The sequence below is a fragment of the Ambystoma mexicanum genome, chromosome 2p (assembly GCF_040938575.1).
Source record: "Ambystoma mexicanum isolate Mex_15411 chromosome 2p, UKY_AmexF1_1, whole genome shotgun sequence".
In the NCBI taxonomy this organism is placed as follows: domain Eukaryota; kingdom Metazoa; phylum Chordata; class Amphibia; order Caudata; family Ambystomatidae; genus Ambystoma; species Ambystoma mexicanum.
Window position 1 is genome coordinate 96,107,900 of NC_090923.1, and position 24,601 is coordinate 96,132,500.

Consider the following 24,601-nt stretch of genomic DNA (forward strand, 5'->3'; position numbering starts at 1 on the left):
CTGAACAAGAGTACCATCAGCAACCCCATACACGTGTTTCAGCCTTGTTGGGCATCATCAGTGAGGTGAAGCTGAGCCTCTCTAAGCACAGTGAGCAGGGAGTCCACGTCTGGTTGCCCCCAGGTAACCTAGGGTGACCAACCCCAAGTTCCTTTCAAAAATACATAAAAGGTAGCAGGCGCCCCTCTCTCGAAAGAACAAGGCATGATAACCTGTTCAGTGGTTATTAACCACATTGAGAGTTCGCAGCCATTGCTTTTTGCTCACTGTACCTTCACAGATGGGAAATATCCATTTGCATATCAGTCTTTGTCCCGCCCACAAGGGCAGTCCAGCACCGAAATGCTATGGCAATTCCTCTCTGAACAAGAGTACCATCAGCAACCCCATACACGTGTTTCAGCCTTGTTGGGCATCATCAGTGAGGTGAAGCTGAGCCTCTCTAAGCACAGTGAGCAGGGAGTCCACGTCTGGTTGCCCCCAGGTAACCTAGGGTGACCAACCCCAAGTTCCTTTCAAAAATACATAAAAGGTAGCAGGCGCCCCTCTCTCGAAAGAACAAGGCATGATAACCTGTTCAGTGGTTATTAACCACATTGAGAGTTCGCAGCCATTGCTTTTTGCTCACTGTACCTTCACAGATGGGAAATATCCATTTGCATATCAGTCTTTGTCCCGCCCACAAGGGCAGTCCAGCACCGAAATGCTATGGCAATTCCTCTCTGAACAAGAGTACCATCAGCAACCCCATACACGTGTTTCAGCCTTGTTGGGCATCATCAGTGAGGTGAAGCTGAGCCTCTCTAAGCACAGTGAGCAGGGAGTCCACGTCTGGTTGCCCCCAGGTAACCTAGGGTGACCAACCCCAAGTTCCTTTCAAAAATACATAAAAGGTAGCAGGCGCCCCTCTCTCGAAAGAACAAGGCATGATAACCTGTTCAGTGGTTATTAACCACATTGAGAATTCGCAGCCATGAAATGTACCAATGCCAGCAGCTAGGGAAGTTACCTGCAGGAGAGAGAAGCGAGAGAGAAAGAACCAATGCCAGCAGCTAGGGTGGCACCTGCAGCAGAGAGAAGGATAGAAGGAACCAATGCCAGCAGCTAGGGAGGTTACCTGCAGGAGAGAGAAGAGAGAAAGAAAGAACCGATGCAGCAGCTAGGGTGATTACCTACAGGAGAAAGAAGAGGGAGAGAGATAACCAATGCCAGCAGCTAGGGTGGCACCTGCAGCAGAGAGAAGAAGGAGAGAAGGAAGCAATGCCAGCTGCTAGGGAGGTTACTTGCAGGAGAGAGAAGAAGGGGAGAAGGAACCAATTCCAGCACCAAAGGAGGTTACTTGCAGGAGAGCGAAGAAGGAGAGAAGGAACCAATGCCAGCAGATAGGGAGGTTACCTGCAGGAGAGAGAATAAGGAGAGAAGGAACTACTGCCAGCAGCAAGGGAGGTTACCTGCAGGAGAGCGAATAAGGAGAGAAGAAAACAATGACAGCAGCTAGGGTGGTTACTTGCAGGAGAGAGAAGAGGGAGCAAAATAAATGATGCCGGCAGCTAGGGAGATTACCTGCAGGAGAGAGAAGGAGAGAAGTAACCAATGCCAGCAGCTAGGGAGGTGACCTGCAGGAGAAAGAAGAGGGAGTGAAGGAAATGATGCCAGCAGCTGGAGAAGATATCTGTAGGAGAGAGAAGGACCCAATGCAAACAGCAAGAGAAGATACCTGCAGGAGAGATCAGTGAGACAGAAGGAACGAAAGCCATCAGCAGGCAAAGGTGTAGGAGAGAGAAGGAGGCGAGAATGAACCAATATAGGAAAGGTACCTGTGAGAGATAGAGAGGAATGAGAGAAGGAACACATGCCAGCAATTAAATAAGTATCCTTTAGGAGAGCGAAGAATGTGAGAAGGAACTTATGCCACCATCTAGAGAAGACACCTGCAGGAGAGAGAAGAGGGAGAGAAAGAACCGATACCAGCAGCTAGAGAAGGCACATTTGGGAGAGTGAAGAAGGAGAGAAGGGACTATTGCCTAGAGCTAGAGAAGGGTTGACTGTATATGTAACTTTGTACTCTGAGGATGTGCAGACTGAGATTGGGACGATTCATCAGACAATGAAATACTTATTAACCATGAAGAGACGGGAAGGGACACTGGTCTGTGAGAGTTTGCAAACCTGGGGTATGTAAGGAACAGATACACGGAAGGTGGGAGTCCCTGAAGTAAGTTACTCTTCTCCAGCCGATGGGCATATATGCTTTATTGGAGGTGCTAGACTTTCAGAAACCAGCCCAGAAAAAGGTACCGCAAAGTTAATTCTATAAATTAAATCTATTGGACATTTGATAAAATAATCAGATAAAGCATTACAAGGGATCAGGAGTGTGTGAGGAAAGAATAAAAGCTTAGAATATCAAAAAAGACATAACAATCTACACACGTGTGGCTTTAAAGGGGGGGCTTCAGATTGTGCAATGTGCAGCCTCTCAAAGAAGTCCTGCCACAGTTCGATGAATAAGAGATTACCAGGGAAATAAGGACATCTCAGATGCTCCCATTTAGGAGAGTTGAAGGTTCAACAATGCTAATCAATGTGTCCATTTTTCTGCTGAAGGAGAAATCTATATGGCGGCTAACCATAATAAACGCTTGTGTAGATTGATTACCAGCTAAGGACAGTATGATTAATGTACCCATCCACACCCCGTTTTATGGCAAACAGGAAAGCGATGCATACAGTAGATGCCAACAAGAAGTGGGTAGGTGCAGTTCTCAACCAAGAACCTTAAAGAGATCATTGAATACAAAAAAGAAAAAAAGTTAAAAAGTAGTGATCAAAGTATTTGCAACACAATTACCGAAAAAGCTTCTCGGTGATTGAGCACAAGGGTCTAGCGTGTACCTGAGCAGCAGAATACTTTAGGTAATTATAATGGGGTTCAGGAGCCAAATTAAAAACTGACCACAGCTGCAAGCACTTAGAGTAGATAGAACAAAGTTGGCCAAGCATTAAGCATTTGTTAAGGCCATATGCCCAAATAGCTGAAAACATTCTATATAACAATGTGTGTATGATGCAGCAACCATTATACAAGTGTAGGTAACTTGACCTGTATAATTAACTCTTACAGCAACTGGATCACACAACAATCACAAACCTAACATCAGGTGGGTAATGCTACATAGTCTTGCAGAATAAAGGATGCAATCTGGTACTCATAGACTATTACAGGAATTATCTGTGGTAAGGTTGGAAGAAAGTACTATTAACAATGTAATTCAATTACACTCACAATGAGACGAGGGACTTCAGATGTCTATTATTCAAATTTGTATACAACACTGAAGCAGTCTTTTCTGAATACTTGTGGTCTAGATAATTAAATGTTAAATCAGGTGTCAATGACTATTGCAGCAGTGCACTTTATACAACGACTATATGAGAGACATTTTCGAGAGGGAAAGGGTATATGCCTAAAGGCGATGTGATAAATGATGTAATATGTTTTAGATAAAATAATATATGAATTGTGATTTTGTTATATGTAAAGTTATATGTTTTGTGTCATGATGGACTTTGTATGGATTTATATGAGAAAATGGTATTCTTATATGTATTTAATGCTGTTTAGTATAAAGGTTTTAATATGAACTGTATACACTTAAATAAAATACAAAATACACTAAGAACTGTTTAGCAGGAAGGTATACCTCAGGGGCTCAGAGTGTGATGGCAGGATTGCAAGAATCCATTAGGAGAACAGGCATGAAACATCACGCCACCACATTATGTCACCCACTGGCTAATGGATTCATCGAGCGATGTAATGTTGGTACCTAATATATAGTACAATTAATCATCCAACTTCCAATTCCAGGACCTGAAATAATCATATATAGCACATTCCCCTGAAACCACAGCTAAATCCTCATTTGAGGTGAAGCAGGAAAGGAAATCCCAATATGTGACAGTTCCAATCTAGATGGAGAAAGAATGAATCAAACCCAAGGGGTATGGGATCAATCCCACTTTATCAAAGAACAGGATATGTGAAGCAAAACTGATCCAAGAAAGGACACTGGGTTCATGTGAAGGGATTGATGAGATTATGAAAAATGTTCAATTCTGCAATAAGAACAGAGGAAGTGCCTGTCTTAAAAAATGTCAATAGTTGTTCCATACACCGGAATGACAAAAGACAGCTCAGTAGGACTTTACTTTGAAAACATGTCAAAGAGAGTTACATTTAATGAACAAAAGTGTGAGAAAGCTCTGCGGTGCATATAATAGGACGGTAATTAGTACATGGTTCACTGCATTTATGCTCGATGTATTACCATCCATATGGATACAATGAGAGAAGAGGTCTTGCAACTTTATTCCATTCATGAGCACAGTGCATTTATGTGCTGTCAATCCAAAGTTTGACACCACGTATTTGCCATATTATTAGACTTCACCAGTTATTGTCTGGGGTCAGATATCAGTGGAAGGTGAGCTACAAATATATAAATAACTTTTGCAGGGCACCATGGTACAGCTCATAGAAATATCTAAGTACTTTTGGACCTTGCATAATCTATTTCTTTATTGCATTGTAGCCATACAAAACGAACAGTCTCACTGTATGTACACCAACCGATGACATTCCTTGCGTTTGATTGTGTGGCTTTTCAGATGTCTTTGCATTTTCTCCAAAAATAGGTCTTCTCTCATCTGTACTGATTTTTCATAATGTATCTCTGAACTTGTACCTTCTGTGTCTCAGGTGGCATGAGGTATCCGTAGGTCTGCTTTGTAATCAAAACATGATATATGCAGATTCTTTTGAGAATGCTTAACATTGATGATTTGGAGGCAAGGTCCTAACAGATATCTTTTTGGGATTCCTGGAATTCTTGGGCTTTATGTGGGAATGTGTAGGTTCCTAGTAACTAATACGCCTGGTATCCAGATTATATCCATGTGCATCAATCATCAATTGAAGCATTCTCTAATAAATCAGTTTTTATTACCTAGAGAACCTACTGATTACCTAGTATGAAAGCATCCGTTTTGTGGTTCTAATATCTGTTTGGAAGGAAATAATCATACCCCACCCCCCTAGCCACGGCTGATGTAGGTAAGCTACAAGGGGGGAGCCGCCCCCACCTTTAGGGTGCACATAGAGGCCAAATAGCGCATAGAAATAGGCGTATAGCACCAGACATACCCCTGCTCTTCGACTCCATTTTGTATTTAGGCCTAGCGTCTAGTTTGTATTAGGGCCCAGACAGTCACGTTTCAGAGCTGCAGCGCTCTCATCTCGAGTTCACACAGAGGCGCCAGGTCCACAGCACACAAGGCCAGTTCCACATGAGCCCTGTTCCCATGGAAGTCCAACTTCTCCATTGTTGCAAATTGTTAGTATCACTTCCAAGAATGTGCTCTGCGAAGAGAATGAGACTGTACCAGGCCCCAGTGTATTGTCCATCCATCCATCTCCTCTAAACTGACACTGCACCCCTGACCCCACACTGCCATGCCAGAGCTGGCGACTCTTTATCTCCCCTACTCCTTACCCCTTCACCTACCGATAAGCACCCGACCCTCTGAGCTTGACCATACCAGATCGGCCACCTCAGATCTAAAGCCTGCGCAATTGTATATCTTTTTAAGAGCAACACACATCTCTTCGTATCATGAGGCACCAGGGAAGGTAGACCCTACATCAAACCCCAGGGTCATAACTTGGGTGCGGTAACTGCAGTATTAACGAAGCCTTAGATGTAGGGGTCAACATACAAATGTATTATTGTCTCTTTTTGTAAGCACCCCTTTCATATGATGTTCAGGTGCCTGTCATGATTTTGAGTCATGATGAACTTTGTATGGAATTATATGAGGAAATTGTATTCTTCTTATATGTATTTAATGTTGTTTAGTATAAAGGTTTTAATATGAACTGTATGCACTTAAATAAAATAATAATACACTAAGAACAGTTTAGCAGGAAGGTATAACTCAGGGGCTCAGAGTGTGATGGCAGGATTGCAAGAATCCATTAGGAGAACCTGTCATGAAAAATGAACAATTGGTTCCTGTCATTTAATTTAGATTAGATAACATTTTTCTTCTAATATGTGGCCTGACCGTCACCATGTAGATGTGCCCAGCTGACCCACGTGTACCATGATCGACTGGGAATAGGCAACCAATTAGCGCCTGGCATCCCCTATGAAACAGGCTTCGATATATGCCCGCACCAACCAGTTGTGTGAATATTCACTGTATACAATGTCATCATTGATGATGCATTTGGCCTTTTTAATGTGCTGCCCATGTAATTTTTGGCAGCACGCTCTCGGGCAGCAGAGTTCTTTGCTGGCAGTTATATCATATACAACTTTGTTATCCTTGCACACCTATCTCTTACTCTCATTCCCTAATGGGGTGTTTTGACATTGGGAAACATGTTCAGAGGTCTAAGCCTTCATATCCTAGATGAACACTTATCACACAAGCACTTAGCATAATTCCACATCAATGGATTGGTGGTGACCAACCATAAAAAGTTGAATCAATTAACAATGGCCCTGATGATGCTCCTGAAGAGGGAAGTTGGAAATCTGGCTCTGTTCCCCATCCACAAAACACTCGAACCGGAAGAAAACCCAGAAACAACATGACCGCCGATCATATGAATTTGCACCAATCCCCACTGCTCCTACAATGGACAAATGCAATGAGAGATACCCTCTCAGCTAACCTCACAACTCAAGAGCGGTGCAAACATTATGCAAGGTGGCTGAAGACCCACAGGACAAAACCAAAGACAACTCTATTGACAGTCTCAACTAAAAATGTCAAGAAGTCATGTTTCTAGTCGTTAAAAACAACACAACATAGTAATGTTAGACACAAAGCACACGTGCCATCTGCACATCGGGACACAATCACACACCCAAACACATGAAGAACACAAACGTACAGTTCTATGAGCTAGATGACAGTAACATGTACATACGGCCTGCACGTTTATTATTTTGCCATTCGTTTATAGCAGCAACGCAGAAGCTGCAAGAAGCCAGAAGATTTTGTGTAAATGCTTGCAAGTACCTACATGCAATTAACCCTACCCCAAATTTATCAGAATGATATGACAAAAACCTGGCTTACTTAGAAGACTGAGTTTGGCACACCATGTGAAAATCATTTTCAATTCAGAAATACCCCTTTGGTTTTAAAACAAACCATGTGTATTTTGCCTTTATTATTTAATGTAGTAGGATAATGTTATGTATATGCTCTGTTATTAGTGTGAAATGCATCATTGCTTTTCTACTTTGCATTGTGTGTCTTAGGGACTGATGTCATAAGGCTCTAGACTGTGGAGCTTTCAGATAGAATGTTATGACTTGAAAGACACAGTTGGAGAAGAGCTGTAATGATGGTCGGGGTCTTACGTTGGTGTCTTAATCTTATGTAATAAACCTCCAAGCAACCACATCCAGCCTGGTTTATTACCTTACATTGGCAACGAGGATGGGATCGACATATGAGGTAGAAGGAAGAAAGTGCCTACCTCAGTTTCCCTGGCACCCCTCGACCTCGAAAGTGTAGGTTATCGCTCTGGGTGTTTTGCTGCCGTTCACCGTGCTGCGCTGCACTGCTGGACGTGGGGACCTGAACTGCAGTGTAGAGTGAGTTGGAGAGAAGGGAAGAGGGCTAGGCGACTAGAACCTGCAAGCCTGCACCTTGGATGTTTGCTTGACAGGGTGCCGTGACGTATCCCTTCCCGAGCCTACACGGTGTACGGTACCTGGTCGGAGTGCTGCGAGGGAACGAATCCTGTTTCCCGAGTGGCGGTTGCTCTGCTTGTGGTGTGGAGCGAGCAAGCCGGACGGGACAGGGCTACCTGGGAGGTGGAAGGAGGACGGGACAGAGCACACGCTAGGTCTCTGGAATCTCTTCGTGGAGTAGGCTGCTCACCGTACCCTCCGGTCATCGTGGGTGACCTCTGCCCATATTTCCCGAGGCATCCGCTGGGAAATTTAGGGGCGGGGCAAGTCTTGAACTGTGTCTGCGTACCCAATTAGAGGAAGGGGACTCCCGATTTGCGGCACGTGACGCTCACTCGTTTCTGGAAAAGGAGACGAAGACACGTGACGCGCAAGTGTCGTGACTCATGTCATTTTTATTTTGTGTGTGTGGCAGCAATTACGGCGGAGCGGCAAAGCAGTTTAGCAAAACTAAGCACCTCATTTATATACAGCAAATTCAAAGGTATTCATTTATTATATTCTATTTCCTGCCCAGGGCCCACTTGGGCAGGCGGTAATGGAAGGAACACTGTTCTACAAAGCGTTATTGGAGATTTGTTCAGGAGATTTGTGTTGTACATTTTTTTTCCTTTCTTTCTTTCCTTCGCGTATGTTTGGAACTGTCCATTTGTACTGCACATATTCCCTTTCACCTGTCTGACGCCAATTGGTGTGTTTGCATCTGAGATGGCCCTGTCAGGAGTTCCGGGACCGCAGATGTTCATGCCTACCCCCGGGCCACCCAAGATTAAGTGGGGTCCCTGGAAGAGAGGATTTTTACATTATGTTAAGGCAACATGTGGCAATGGGATGTCTGATGAAAGAAAAGTGTCCATGCTCATGCATTTTCTGGGATATGAAGGGCAAAGGATTTATGAGACGCTCCCAGACATTAGAGATCTAAATGTGGAAGATGGAGGGAGTGATTTTGACACAGCTTTAGTAGGCTGGACAAACATTTTGAGTCAGAAATTAGCACAGTGCTGGAACGATACCATTTTGGAATGAGATTTCAAGATGATGGGGAGACTGTGGAAGAGTATATCACGGCACTGAGGCACCAATCTTTGAATTGTAAATTTGGTAGTGGGTTGGACGAGCATATAAGAGACCAGTCTATGCTGCATTGCTCCAATGAAAAGATTCGCAAGGAAGTGTGGTTGAAAGATGACTCTAGTTTGGAGGAGGTTATTGGTATTGCTAAGAGAATAGAACATACTTTGCAATGTGTAGCAAAATTGGGAACTAAAGAAATGAAACTCTCACAAGCTATTGAGGTACTGAAAGTTTCTCATAGAAGGAAAGAGAGTAGTATGAGAGAAAGAAAGAAACCGAAAAACAAGTATGGGAAGAGAAATGATGTTGCCCAGGGTAAAAGTGGAGTGAGTCGAGTGAGTAATAAGGCTACCCAGAAGGATAATGTGCAAAGGGGTCCAATGAGGGATGACCGATTGTGCTTCAGGTGTGGAAGTGCACAACACTTATCAACTTCTCCTATATGTCCTGGGAGAAGAGCTAATTGCAATTTATGTAAGAAGTGGGGGCATTTTGAAAATTGTTGTAAGAACTACCGCATTGGTGGGGAAAAGGGGACTAAGTTTGTTGAGGAATACAATGTGGGATCATCTGATGAAGGAGAAGGTTCTGAGAATGAGGTTGTCATCGTGAATATGGTAAAATGTACTGAGGTTGATGAGTGTGAACATCCTGTTGCGTGGGTTGAGATAAATGGGCAGCGGGTGAGAATGCTGGCTGATTCATGTTCAAAGATTACATTGATGTCTCATGCAACGTATGATAAAATTGTGGGGGGTCGTGTGGAAGACCTAGGTCCATCAGATAAGGATCCTGGAGATTACAATGGAGGAAAAATAGAGTTATTGGGATGTTGTACAGCTCATTTCAGTTTTAAAGGGAGAACAACGTATAGGAAAGATTTATGTTACCAAGAAAGGGGAAACGCTACTTGGATGGAAGGAGCAGAGGGGATTAGGGATCAGACTGGATCCCAATAGCAATGAACAAGTTATGAACATTGGTAGTGTGGTATGTACCTCCAAGATGTGTGGTGAGACGAATGATTTTATTGAGAGGTACCCGGATGTCTTTAACACTGGTGTGAGGTGCCTCCAGGGTATGGTGCACAACATTTTTTGAAAGATGGAAGCACACCTGTGTGTCCCAAACTCATTCTTTTGCCTATGACTATGCGTGATGCGGTAAGGGAGAAGTTGAGGAAACTTGAAAAGGCAGGTATAATTGAACCTGCCAATGCTGTAGAGTGGATTTCCCCAGTAGCAGTGGTAAAAAAAAACGAGTGGTGCTTTAAGGGTTTGTATAGACTTGAGGGAATAAAAATAAATGTGTGATAGCGGACCGTCATCCCCTTCCAAATATGAGTGATTAAAGCGGATTGGAAATGCAAAAATGTTTGCCAAATTAGATATGGCAAGTGCATATCACCGAATCAATTTGAATGTTGAATCACGAAAACTAACAGCTTTTATTACATATGAAGGTATCTATCAGTTTCGCTGTATGCCTTTTGGGCTGATATCAGCCTCATCAGTTTTCCAAAAGGTTATGGATAAGCTCCTAAAGGGAGTTAGGGATGTTTGGTGTTTTCAAGATGATGTACTTATATGTGGGAGGAGTGAAGAAGAATTAAAGAAAAGGGTGGAGTTGGTTTTAAGAATTTTCAAAGATCGTGGTATAACGTTACGAGGGGAGAAATGTGTCTTTTCTACGCGAGCAGTGGAATATTTGGGTCATGAGATATCGGAGGAGGGACTCAGACCGAGAAAAGATTTGGTAGATGGTATTAAAAGAATGCAAGCGCCAAGAAATAAGTCTGAATTGAGGTTGTTTCTAGGGACGATAGAAATTTATCAACGCTTTGTGGAAAACTATGCTGATGGTGTAACTAGTCTGAGGGCGTTGTTGAGGAAGGGTGTGGAGTTTGAGTGGGATAGGAAATGTCAGAGAGAGTTTGACGAGATTAAACTAAAAATGTATATGGCAAAGCCATTAGCTATGTATGATACCAGAAAGAGGACTATTTTTTTGTAGATGCCAGAGATATGGGGATTGGAGTTGTGATGTCCCAGGTGGGAATTGATGGTGTTGAGGCGGTGGTTATGCATGCTTCACGTATGTTAACAGGGGCTGATTGAATTATTCAGTTTTAGAAAAGGAAGCCTTAGCCTGCCATTGGGGCATTGAGAAGCTGAAGAATTGTGTATGGGGTCAAGAGTTCACACTGAGGACTGATCACACACCTTTGAAGGCGATTTTCAAAAGCAAGGGGATTGATAAAGTTTCAAGAAGGGTTGCCTGCTGGGTAACTAGGTTACAATGTCTAAAATTCAATATTGAGGTAGTCCCAGGCAAAAGTAATGTGCAGGCGGATTGTGCCTCCAGGGTGAGAGTTGATGATGCTAATGAAGGGGAGAAAGAAGGATATGTGGATGTAGGCAACATGGTCTTTGCCACCACAGAAAGTGTAATACAGAAAGAGGAAGGGGCTGAAGCGTTGCAATCTGATGAAACATGGAAACGCATTGTTGGGTTTGTTGGAGGAGAATGGCCGGAGAAGAGGCTGTTGTAAGGTGAAGAGATATCTCTGTGGGAAGTGAGATTTGAACTGTCGGTAAATGATGGGTTATTATATTGATGGGACAAGTTGGTTGTTCCCTGGTGTTTGAGGGGTAGGCTAGTTAAAGTTGCGCATCAGGGACACATTGGTGTCTTCAAAACGAAGGAGATAATAAAAGCCGGCTATTGGTTGCAGGGTCTTGATCGTCAAGTCGAAAGGATGGTTGGCGAGTGTAGTGAATGTATTGGATCTGGAAATAATGTATCTGCAGTGGTGTTACCAGTAAGAAAAGTGGGTGCACCAAATAGTGTCTGGCAAGATTTGGCCATAGATGTCTTGGGTCCTGTTGATATGGGAAGAGGGCGAGGAAGGTTTGTGATTGCTTTGGTAGATTTGTTCTCGAGATGGACAGAGTTCAAAGTGATGTGGGATGTTTCCTGCCAAACTGTGGTTGGATTTCTGGAGGAGATTTTTGAGAGAGAAGGGATACCAAGGAGTGTGCTTTCAGATAATGGTCCACAGTTTACGGGCAAATTGTTTCAAGAATATTTTTACAAGTGTGGTATAAAACACAAGAAAACTTGCACTATATTATCCTCAAGGGAATGGTATGATTGAGGGGGTAAATCAGTGTGTAATGGAGGCGATCAGAGGGGTGAATGCGAGTGGTGTGGACCGTAAGGTTGCTGTCAAAGAACGTTTCTTTGCTTTGCGAATGGCACCGGGTTTTTGAGAGGGGTGTCAGTCCCTTTGAGATGATGAGGGGACGGAAGGGAAATACATTACTATCTCCCGCATGGTTGGGGAGGGCAAGAGAAACAGATAAAGTAGTGGATGAGGTGAGGATGAGGATGGAAGCACGGAAAGAAAGATGGGTTAAGAAGATCAATGAGAGATTTCCTAGAAAGCCGACAGTGGTTGAAGTGGGTGATTTGATTAGAATCAGGAAAGCTGTTGTTTCTAAGAAGGGTGAGTCCTTATATTCGAATCCTGTCAGAGTTGCCCAAGTGCTCAGAGGAGCAGTGAGATTGGAAAGTGGCCAAATATGGAATTTGTCTAGAGATGCTAAAGTAAGGAAGTAAATCTAGGATTGTAAAAGTCTGTGGTATCCTAGCATGAGAATTTAATTTATTGTTAGCAAGCTTTCTGCTTATGTGCATTTTACTTTTGTATTTTGTATTATTATTTTCATTTGGTTTTATAGCTATTCAAATGTCATGTCTGTTCATTTTCTTTGTTTTAGATAAGGTAGGGGGGGTGTTATGTATGTGCTCTGTTATTAGTGTAAAATGCATGATTGCTTTTCTACTTTGCATTGTGTGTCTTAGGGACTGATGTCATAAGGCTCTAGACTGTGGAGCTTTCAGATAGAATGTTATGACTTGAAAGACACAGTTGGAGAAGAGCTGTAATGATGGTCGGGGGTCTTATGTTGGTGTCTTAATCTTATGTAATAAACCTCCTAGCAACCACATCCCGCCTGGTTTATTACCTTACGGATATCAATACTATATTTGCACTTTCCTTGTTTGTTTGTTTCCATTTTCATACATAGGAGGTTCCTGGAATTTAATCCTGATATTCCAGGTGGAGACACAAATTTACCTCAATGTCTTTTACAGATGTGTGTTTCCTTTCGGTGCATCACCCATTCAGCTCCTATGACACCAACAAGTTCAGGGGACTCCATTGGCTTTATGCACTACACATTGCACCGCTCACCTTTACAATTCAGACTGGTATGTAAAGGAAATGTTTTGTCCATACTCAGTCTTCTAAGTAAACCATGTTTTCATCAGATCATTCTGATAAAATTGATAGTCCCCACATTTGAGATATCATGACTGGTTTAGTGAAATCCACCCATGGCCATGTAAAGGATTTTGTTCTGGAAGTGGAATTCCAAGCATAGCGTAGCTGAAATTACAAAGACCCAATAGAGTGCCCATCATCTCTTGGGGGTGTGGAGGATAGCCTGAATGCAATGTTACCCTTAGCACTCTGTGCCACATAAGCTAAATGTATACAGAGGCTAGGTCCCTGTCAACCCTCTTTTATGTGGCAGAGAACATGTTTATTGATTCCTTTTGTAAAAGCAAAGAGAAATATCGAGGCTGAGTACCGCGAAAGGAAATACACCAAACACGGGCTTATAAAGATTCCCTTCCCTTATTCGATGTATGTCCATGGATCGGACTTGTTGGTGCAGGTAATCTTTTGATAAAATAAGGTATGTACACAGATACTCCATTGCTCTATGAGGGGTGAGATGCAGGGTAACATGTTAAGGGGACATGGATGTGCCTGTGTCTGAGAGAGGAGAGGAAGCGTCTGCACAAAGGGTAAAGTGATGGAAGAGATTGAGGAGGTGACATAGAAAGGTTAATCCGAGCATGTGCGGTAGGCGACAAGGGAACGGAATACGCAAGAATTTGGGAGTCATGGAGTGAATAAGGGAGATGTCCAGGGAAGAGGGGAAAAGAGACTGTGAGGCTCGAATCCATGGATCTTTGAAATGGTGAAAATCCCCCATTTGCTTGATGTAACAGAGCAGAGAATTCCATTGCAAATTTTATGTTCTAGTCATGACATGGAGAAAGGGTCCAAAGCCATATTTTGATGGCTGTTTTGAACTGGTAAAAGGCTAGTAACCCCATACATGACACATGCTTTTGTGTAAACCCATCTTAAAGAACAAATTCTAGCTGGAATATCGATTTTTTTTAAATTTATTTTTTATCTACGTCTGGTCTCCTGAGTCAAAAAAGCATACGTTTATTTTATTTATTTCAATCAAGAATGTATGCAAATGCGTAGATCACAGTCAGGGCAAGACAGTGGAAAGTCAGAAGAACCACGTTAACTGATCCTCAAAACACAGCATCTTGGTATAAGAAATATTTCAGCAGAGATGACTTTGTAGCGTCAACACCAAAATACTACCGGAAGGAGCTATGTTGACTGTGGCAGAGAACGGTGTCCTAATCAGGAGTGAGATAAGGCTAACAGCTCAGATCATCCGAGGATTGGAGCTCTGTAGCTATGCAAAGAGTTGCCATCAATGTAACTCTCAGCAGAATGCTTCCAGGCTGGGGGCATGAGTGAAGACCCAACTGTTGCAGACGCAGTAGTGGCTGGAGTTGGTGGAAGGTCGGTGGTGTATTTCAGAGATAAACCGGAGAAGAAGACACTCTTACAGTTCCCAAAAGATTATGATTGGCCCATCAGAGCCCAGGATCAACATGTTCTTGCTAGTATGGCATATGTGCGAGGAGGGATAACTTAACTCTCAGAGATCCCACAAAGTGTGTAGAGAGCATGTTACCCGAACCAAAAGGTGGCGTGCTCTGTGGGTAACAGAATATTCTGACTGCTCTCCTCAGGCCAGAAATATGAGTGAGGAGGATGAAGAGTGTTCTCTCATGCATTGCTATTCTTCTCAGGCATGTGAAAGAGTGACATCCCAGGTAGTCCAAGTGTGCATAGATTGAGTCACTCTTTGCTGAGAACCCGTGAGGTGTTCCCTCCTCTCGGGCATGGTACAGGGCGATGTTCTGGTTAGCGGAGGTGTACACGGACGCTTATGAAAAGACAATCAGGTGTGCAAGTCACTGTTCTCTCAGGCAGGGTACAGGGTGACATGCCAGGTAGCACTGGTGTGTAAGGAGGAAGTCCCTCCTCTTAAAGCTTAAAAGTTAGGAGAGTTATCTTATTGTATTCTGCAAGCCGCTGTTCTTGCGAAACATACACAGTGATATCCCGGTACCAGTGGTGTGCAGGGGTAGATCGCTCTTCGCGATCATCTCCCCAGGTTGTGCATGGTTGTGACAACTTTTCTGTAGGATGTTTAACAAAGACATCCTAGAAGACTCTCACAGCGGATGGGCATTCCATCTTAGTTAGTTGGCTGGGGTGGGCGGCTGAACTAAGTGGTGGTTCTGTTGCTGTCGGAGCAAATACACTTCTGGACACAACCTTTTGAGTGTCATCATTTCTACAATTTGGAGATGAGCTTACTCAGACCCTGCTGTACCCAGAAAGCTCTGGAGGCACAGCTTTCAGTGCCTACACTTCCCACACACCCAAAATGTACCACCGTGGCTACCTGCAAGGACTCAAAGACCCTCATAGGGCTGCACTAGACGGCCAAGTGCTGACCCACGGGCCTTCTGTCACAACCTCCATTCTCTAAATTTTCAAGGGTGGCGAGTGACCAATAGAACCGACTACCAAGAGAACTGCCCATGTCCATACTTTCAAGTGCGACCATGTAGGTCCTACTAGTGAGGTACACACCCCACAAATATTTAATCAGCAATCCCATCCACTCACGAGTTCGAGAACACCTGTGAATGATCCCTTGTATGCATTCCTAGGCTTTGTGGAGGAGCGCAGAACCAGCAGTGGACATGAAGGACCGTCTTGTGAGCATGAGGTCCTACCAGCCAAGCAGAGGTGAGGAAATCAGGACTCTTGGCTCATCTGGATGCACGCGTTCTTGAGTTGGCGTACCATGTACAATGGCCACCTGACAGCATGTGGAGACCCACCGTGCCCCAGGTGCGTCTCAGACCGTTGCGGGGCAACACCCAAGAACCACTCCTGAATTGTGCCATGTGGAATTTGAATCAACCAGGGAAAGCCAAATAGGCATTGGGTATGCCAGGCAATGGTGGGATCTAACGGTGCAAGTAGCTCAGCGAACAAGGACTAAAATCGCCCAAAAAATGAAAATCACTCTAATCCGCTCAGGGAAAGGGGAATTCAAGACAATGCAGTGGACAGTACATGGACTCTCCCTATCTCCAACCCTCCACATGAGGCATGGAATCTCATACATGAGATAGACATGCACCCACGTGCACTAGCCAAAGCAATACACCCACGCCTCAGCTACATCCTCATTCCATAACACAATCACTACACTTCGAAAGACAGTCCCATCGCCACTATTAAATAAATAAATGACCTATATGTCCCTACGGACAGTGCATCCTGCCCAGTGGCAGAGCGCTGCCCTCAGACACCAGCACACAGGGTAGGCAGCATGTAGAAGCTTAAATGCCCACACAAGTTCACCTAGCGACTGGGCAATCCCAGTGTGCCCTGGAAACAGTGGACATAAGGATTTTGTACTGGATGGCACTGATGGCACGGGATTTGGCATAGGGTGGGAGACAGCTATCTTCATGCACTGCTTCAGATTTCAAGGTCAAGGCTCATGCAGCCCTCTACCACCAACTACGCAAGAAGAGAGAGAGGCAACTAATGCCTACGCGGAACTGTTACTGAGATTGGACAAGTACTTCTTGCTAGTGCCATTATGAACCATTGTTAACACTTACTTCCATGCGCTCCCAAAATACATTATGACCAAACTGGTAAGGGACTTCCATGAGCCATTACTCCTCTTGGCTGGCTTCACTTCACACAAGAGAACAACTGCCAGGGGCAACAAGGGATGGCTGCTCCTCAGTCCTGATCGCAATAGCCTGAGTGCACAACATCATGAGGTGATCTGAGACCAACTCATGGTGCAAAGTAATGGCGCACAAATAAGGGAAAGACTCTTGAAGCAATTCCGAGCCATCTCTAGGTGAAGCCATAACTCGGGCAAGGTCCATCTAGCAACCAATGGGATGCTGCAAGCCATTGCATCGGAGAAGGAGGACGAAGCATTTACAGAACATGCCACGGGTGGGAAAACCCAGGGCAGGAAGAGGGAGAAGAGCACAGGAGGTCTACAGGGCTACCAGTGTGGTGACCCCATGCCTGTGACTTCGCCCACAGAATGGTCGGCAATAGCAAGGGTTTGCAAGGAGGTAAAGTTAGCGATGGGACCTAGGGCTAGCAAGAAAAGGGTCCCTGTGCTAGTGGGAGGCACAGAGCTGGAGAATATGGGGGAATTATGTGCTGCGATGGAAGACGCTGATTAAAGTGGACAATTCAAAGACCCACAGAGAACCATTTGTCAAGTGGGGTGAACGTGGTGACACTAGAACTAATGGCCAACTCAGGGCCTTCGCACACGATTATACCATTGAGCTGTTCCAAAAAAAGAACAGACCGATCGTGGGTGGGATCAGCTTAGCAACCAATGGGCCACTAACTTAAATTAGAGGCAACAGGCCACTGTGGGCATGTCCTTACAATAGGGAGCATTGGAACAAGTGATGCTAGTTGACATGCTAGAAACAAGTGATGCTAGTTGACATGCTAGAAATGGCATCTGAAATAGGGAGCATTGGAACACGCAATACTAGTTGACATGCCAGAAATGGTATCTGAAATAGGGAGCATTGGAACACGCGATGCTAGTTGACATGCCAGAAATGGCATCTGAAATAGGGAGCATTGGAACACGCGATGCTAGTTGACATGCCAGAAATGGCATCCGAAATAGGGAGCATTGGAACACGCGATGCTAGTTGACATGCCAGAAATGGCATCCGAAATAGGGAGCATTGGAACACGCGATGCTAGTTGACATGCCAGAAATGGCATCCGAAATAGGGAGCATTGGAACACGCGATGCTAGTTGACATGCCAGAAATGGCATCCGAAATAGGGAGCATTGGAACACGCGATGCTAGTTGACATGCCAGAAATGGCATCCGAAATAGGGAGCATTGGAAGTTGACATGCCAGAAATGGCATCTGAAATAGGGAGCATTGGAACATTGGAACACGCGATGCTAGTTGACATGAAATAGGGAGCAAGTTCCAAAAGGAAAACGGAGACACGGCAAATGGAGCAGTGTGATTATTATTATTATTATTATTATTATTATTGTTATTATTAGGGTATTTATTGAGCGCAGACCTAGCTTTGGGACCCAATATCACGCTTTACAATCATAGGGGGAACAATAAGTTTAGAGAGCAAAGAAACAAGGGAGTGGGTTTCATCGGAGGGAGGGTAATAGTCAGCAATGGATCTATAAGGAACCAGGGGAGGGCAGATTACCTAATCTCAGCTTAGGTGGGGAGTGGACGCTGTATGGACTTAGTAACCAGGGGAGGAAACAGTGGAGATCAGATCGCCCAGTCTCAGCTTAGGTGGGGAGTGGACGCTGTATGGACTTAGCAACCAAGGGAGGAAACAGTGGAGATCAGATCGCCCAGTCTCAGCTTAGGTGGGGAGTGGACGCTGTATGGACTTAGTAACCAGGGGAGGAAACAGTGGAGATCAGATCGCCCAGTCTCAGCTTAGGTGGGGAGTGGACGCTGTATGGACTTAGTAACCAAGGGAGGAAACAGTGGAGATCAGATCGCCCAGTCTCAGCTTAGGTGGGGAGTGGACGCTGTATGGACTTAGTAACCAGGGGAGGAAACAGTGGAGATCAGATCGCCCAGTCTCAGCTTAGGTGGGGAGTGGACGCTGTATGGACTTAGTAACCAGGGGAGGAAACAGTGGAGATCAGATCGCCCAGTCTCAGCTTAGGTGGGGAGTGGACGCTGTATGGACTTAGTAACCAGGGGAGGAAACAGTGGAGATCAGATCGCCCAGTCTCAGCTTAGGTGGGGAGTGGCGCTGTATGGACTTAGTAACCAGGGGAGGAAACAGTGGAGATCAGATCGCCCAGTCTCAGCTTAGGTGGGGAGTGGACGCTGTATGGACTTAGTAACCAGGGGAGGAAACAGTGGAGATCAGATCGCCCAGTCTCAGCTTAGGTGGGGAGTGGACGCTGTATGGACTTAGTAACCAGGGGAGGAAACAGTGGAGATCAGATCGCCCAGTCTCAGCTTAGGTGGGGAGTGGACGCTGTATGGACTTAGTAACCAGGGGAGGAAACAGTGGAGATCAGATCGCCCAGTCTCAGCTTAGGTGGGGAGTGGACGCTGTATGGACTTAGTAACCAGGGGAGGAAACAGTGGAGATCAGATCGCCCAGTCTCAGCTTAGGTGGGGAGTGGACGCTGTATGGACTTAGTAACCAGGGGAGGAAACAGTGGAGATCAGATCGCCCAGTCTCAGCTTAGGTGGGGAGTGGACGCTGTATGGACTTAGTAACCAAGGGAGGAAACAGTGGAGATCAGATCGTCCAGTCTCAGCTTAGGTGGGGAGTGGACGCTGTATGGACTTAGTAACCAGGGGAGGAAACAGTGGAGATCAGATCGCCCAGTCTCAGCTTAGGTGGGGAGTGGACGCTGTATGGACTTAGTAACCAGGGGAGGAAACAGTGGAGATCAGATCGCCCAGTCTCAGCTTAGGTGGGGAGTGGACGCTGTATGGATTTAGTAACCAGGGGAGGAAACAGTGGAGATCAGATCGCCCAGTCTCAGCTTAGGTGGGGAGTGGCGCTGTATGGACTTAGTAACCAGGGGAGGAAACAGTGGAGATCAGATCGCCCAGTCTCAGCTTAGGTGGGGAGTGGACGCTGTATGGACTTAGTAACCAAGGGAGGAAACAGTGGAGATCAGATCGCCCAGTGTCAGCTTAGGTGGGGAGTGGACGCTGTATGTACCTAGTAACCAGGGGAGGAAACAGTGGAGATCAGATCGCCCAGTCTCAGCTTAGGTGGGGGAGTGGACGCTGTATGTACTTAGTAACCAGGGGAGGAAACAGTGGAGATCAGATTGCCCAGTCTCAGCTTAGGTGGGGAGTGGACGCTGTATGGACTTAGTAACCAGGGGAGGAAACAGTGGAGATCAGATCGCCCAGTCTCAGCTTAGATGGGGAGTGGACGCTGTATGGACTTAGTAACCAGGGGAGGAAACAGTGGAGATCAGATCGCCCAGTCTCAGCTTAGGTGGGGAGTGGCGCTGTATGGACTTAGTAACCAGGGGAGGAAACAGTGGAGATCAGATCGCCCAGTCTCAGCTTAGGTGGGGAGTGGACGCTGTATGGACTTAGTAACCAAGGGAGGAAACAGTGGAGATCAGATCGCCCAGTGTCAGCTTAGGTGGGGAGTGGACGCTGTATGTACTTAGTAACCACGGGAGGAAACAGTCGAGATCAGATCGCCCAGTCTCAGCTTAGGTGGGGGAGTGGACGCTGTATGTACTTAGTAACCAGGGGAGGAAACAGTGGAGATCAGATTGCCCAGTCTCAGCTTAGGTGGGGAGTGGACGCTGTATGGACTTAGTAACCAGGGGAGGAAACAGTGGAGATCAGATCGCCCAGTCTCAGCTTAGATGGGGAGTGGACGCTGTATGGACTTAGTAACCAGGGGAGGAAACAGTGGAGATCAGATCGCCCAGTGTCAGCTTAGGTGGGGAATGGACGCTGTATGGACTTAGTAACCAAGGGAGGAAACAGTGGAGATCAGATCGCCCAGTCTCAGCTTAGGTGGGGAGTGGACGCTGTATGTACTTAGTAACCAGGGGAGGAAACAGTAGAGATCAGATCGCCCAGTCTCAGCTTAGGTGGGGAGTGGATGCTGAATGGACTTAGTTGTTAGGGAGGAGTGATCTGTCATCACCAGCCCTACATGGGCAGGAATGGGAGAACGGCTAAAATAACATATAGAACAATCCAAGTATGTAGCACCATCAACAGTAGAAATGATAGATGGACAGCAAAGAAATACACAAACACAGGGATCTCTGTAAACTGCTTTATGTGAGTAAACGTATGAAAAGGAAATGTAAACGTGAACTGTAAACCGCGTCCTGACGTCTGTGTTCGCCTTCCAAATGACCGTCACATTGATCTCAATAGTAATCGTTTCTTTTAAATGGCGTCTCAGTTTGACTCACAATACTAGTGATGTTGGGCACAGGATGGTGTAGTCTGATGAACCAATGATTACCGTGTGAACAACAAGTATGTCACCTTTGCAGCCTGAGACACAGTGGGAAGCAATGGAATTCATGAGAAAAAATTATCTAGTATAATAAAAAAAAATGGCAATGTTGGCATCCATATAGTTTACTGGATCGATTATAGGAATATTGGGGCATATATTATCTAACGACCTTACTTGTAACTTGGGCAGTTAGTTTTTCTATTGGCAAATATTTGTGGAACCACCTGACAAACCACTCTCTTACTTTGTCACAGGTTGAAGCCCATTCCCAGTTCTCATTTATGTGAGGGTTAATTTGCTCAAACAACAGTCCTGGCTTTTCTGGTCTTCGGCATGACTTCTTCTTGGGCAGGCTTCTTGATGCTTTTGCCATTGCCATCTGATATAGTCCTCTTGGGCACTGTCTTTATTGACTCAATCATGTCTTGTTTCTTTGTAGCTTTCAGTCAATGCTGGAGGACTCTCAAGCCGAAGGCTACTGGAAATATAAATTGCACCCACTGGTAGATGAAGTCTTAGTTCGTATAAAGTGCTTCTAGGGTGGAGGAGACTCTCTTCAAGGTTCTAGTTCCTTCTTGCAATCGAGGGAAATCAGTGGGACGTTCCCCTTCGGAGCATAGTTCATTGGGGCGTTCCCCTTCGGAGCATAGTTCAGTTGGGCATTCCCCTTCGGAGCATAGTTCAGTGGGGGGATCCCCTTCGGAGCATAGTTCAGTGGGGGGATCCCCTTCGGAGCATAGTTCTGTGGGGTGTTTCCCTTCAGAGCATAGGTCAGTGGGGTATTCCCCTCCGGAGCATAGTTCAGTGGGGCGTTCCCCTTCGGAGCATAGTTCAGTGGGGTGTTCCCCTTCGGAGCATAGTTCAGTGGGGCGTTCCCCTTAGGAGCATAGTTCAGTGGGGTGCTCCACTTCAGAGCATAGTTCAGTGGGGGCTTCCCCTTCGGAGCATAGTTCAGTGGGGCGTTCCCCTTTAGAGCATAGTTCAGTGAGGTGTTCACCTTCGGAGTATAGTTCAGTGGGGGGGTTCCCCTTTGGAGCATAGTTCAGTGGGGCGTTTCCCTTCAGAGCATAGTTCAGTGGGGTATTCACCTTCAGAGCATAGTTCAGTGGGATGTTCCCCTTCGGAGCATAGTTCAGTGGGGGGTTCCCCTTCAGAGCATAGTTCAGTGGGGGTGTTCCCCTTCGGAGCATAGTTCAGTGGGGTGTTCCCCTTCGGAGCATAGTTCAGTGGGGTGCTCCCCTTCGGAGCATAGTTCAGTGGGGCGTTCCCCTTCGGAGCATAGTTCCGTGGGGTGTTCCCACTCAGAGCATAGTTCATATGAGCTGTCTGGTTCTTTTATCAAATATTTCTGGAGGCCGCTCTTCACGTCCTCTGCACTGATATTTTATCATGCCAGGTAAACAACCAGTAACAACTTGAGGATGGTTATACCTGGTTTCTTTAACAGTCTCAGGATAGTCTCTGAAACCAACAGATATTTCTGGACGATGATGTGGATTTTAGTAGCTAGTGGGCATTTGCGGTGTGTTGCAATCCTCAACATGACACCATGATGTTTCTAGGCCAACAGGCTCTCTTTGTTAGAAGTTAATGAAATGTGTTGGTTAATGGGAGGTGATTGTTTTCACTATCAATGGCACATTGATAAGCAAAAGTCTTAAAAGGCCATTGTTCTGCTTTGACTTACTTATGGGTACACATTTAGGTGGAGAGTTCAAAGTTCCAGGCATTCACGTTGCACATCTGGTCCAGTGGAGAGCAAGTTGCACATGCAAAGAACAGATTGCTCCCATTGCAACATTGGTCGGGTGAGGTCAACACTATTTATCTGACAAAACAACCTGCCTCTGAGGCACCTTCCTTCCTTCATGGGAGCTCACAGAAGAAAGTCAACTGCATTGGGTCTTTAGGGTTGTTGGGGACACCAATACAGTGAGTTGTAGTAGTTTATTATTCTTGAGGTAGTGGTTTACTGAGAGCCAATGAAGATTGATTTCTCCACATTAAGGCTTCAGTGGGTATCTTTTATAAATAGAGCCAGGCGTTCTCAGGATACCAGTTTATTCAAGGAAACCCTAATTTAACATCGCTACAGTTATTAAGCTTTCCAACATCAGGCGCAGAAAGCTCTATTACGACAATTTCTTTCCTTTGAAATTTTGAACTTTAGTTTTGCTTTTTACAGTATGAAGAAAGGACCCAGAGGTACCATAATACATAGTCAAAAACAGGAGTGGATTAGCTTCTAACACCTGATACGGGATAGCTTGGCATTGCTGCAGTGTATTTATTAAACAATGCAAAGAATGTATGCACTCAATATGTCAGCTCAGTGTTTCATTTTGTGAGGCAACACTTTTAGTTGGCACCTGGACTACTGGACAAGTTGTTCATTGTGGCAGTGTATATCAACATGCTTTATATAAACTGTGCTAATGTATTAAGTCAAGAGACTGTTTTCCTTTGTATTCATCTTCATCTTCCAAAGTGACTAAGGGCACTGTCCATATTTAAGAGTAGCCTGATGGTCACACACCTTCTTAAGGTGTGGATTAGCCATCCTGTTAATACTCTTCCTTCCGGGCTAACCATACATTGGCTGGCTAAATAGATATAAAAAATGCACTTTATCTCCAACTTCACAGAGATCAGCCACATTTGCATTAGTGTCACAGTTGATGCGTGAAATTCGGTAGGCTTAAAATTGGCAGTTATGATCATTACTTTACTGGCACGTTGGGAGCAATGTACTTTGATTGACCCCCCACTACTCATCAAGTCTTCCAGCTCTGGTTTTTCCAATTCTCTCTGTTGTACCGTTTACTGATTTATTTATTGGCGTTTTATAAATTGAGTGTAATCCTTGTTTTCTGGTACTGGTCTGGGGCTAAGGGTGTACACCTCTCTCACCACAGACCAAGGATAGGCTAGGTAACATTTAGATTACAATCATTTCCATAGCCTAATTTCACCTGTAAAGTCAATTGGGTAGATTACATATTTTCTTTCAGCCACTGCTTCAGAGTTCAGAAGGACAAGGCTGAGAGCCAAAGAAGAATTATGCCCCATCGTGAAGATAGGCCCAAAATGTTTGCGTGCATTTGCTTCCAAGGAATACAGCAGGTCACATAATGTCTGCTGTAATCATTTGAGTGTTCTGTTCTGCGGCCGAAGCACCTGAAATATGTTATGAACATAAGACCCCATCCTGGGTCCCAACTACTAACTCTTATAAGTCTGAGGCTTAAAAACAACATGGTTTTCTTTACATGACCTTCAGATAGTATGTGTCAAGAAAGTGTATTTGCAGTTTAAATGTGATGTGAAGTCGATGACTATCTTTACTAGTTATTTTGAGTACAAAATGGTGCAAGATATAGGCCTTATGTAAAGCACCACTATAAAATTTCAGTGACAATATTTACGTGTGTGTAATTTTACTCACAATAAGATGAGTAG

General features: G+C 44.9%; 1 long non-coding RNA gene across 1 annotated transcript in view; it reads right to left on the bottom strand.

Annotated features, from left to right (window-relative positions):
- Positions 1 to 1,517: 1,517 nt before the first annotated feature.
- The window catches only part of LOC138565837 (uncharacterized), a 123,428-nt gene continuing 100,344 nt past the window's right edge, over positions 1,518 to 24,601 (bottom strand). The window contains exons 2-3 of the long non-coding RNA XR_011301648.1: positions 1,718 to 1,817; positions 1,518 to 1,616 (exon numbers count right to left, since the gene is read on the bottom strand). This is a non-coding gene — a long non-coding RNA (uncharacterized lncRNA). The remainder of the gene's footprint in view (positions 1,617 to 1,717; positions 1,818 to 24,601) is intronic.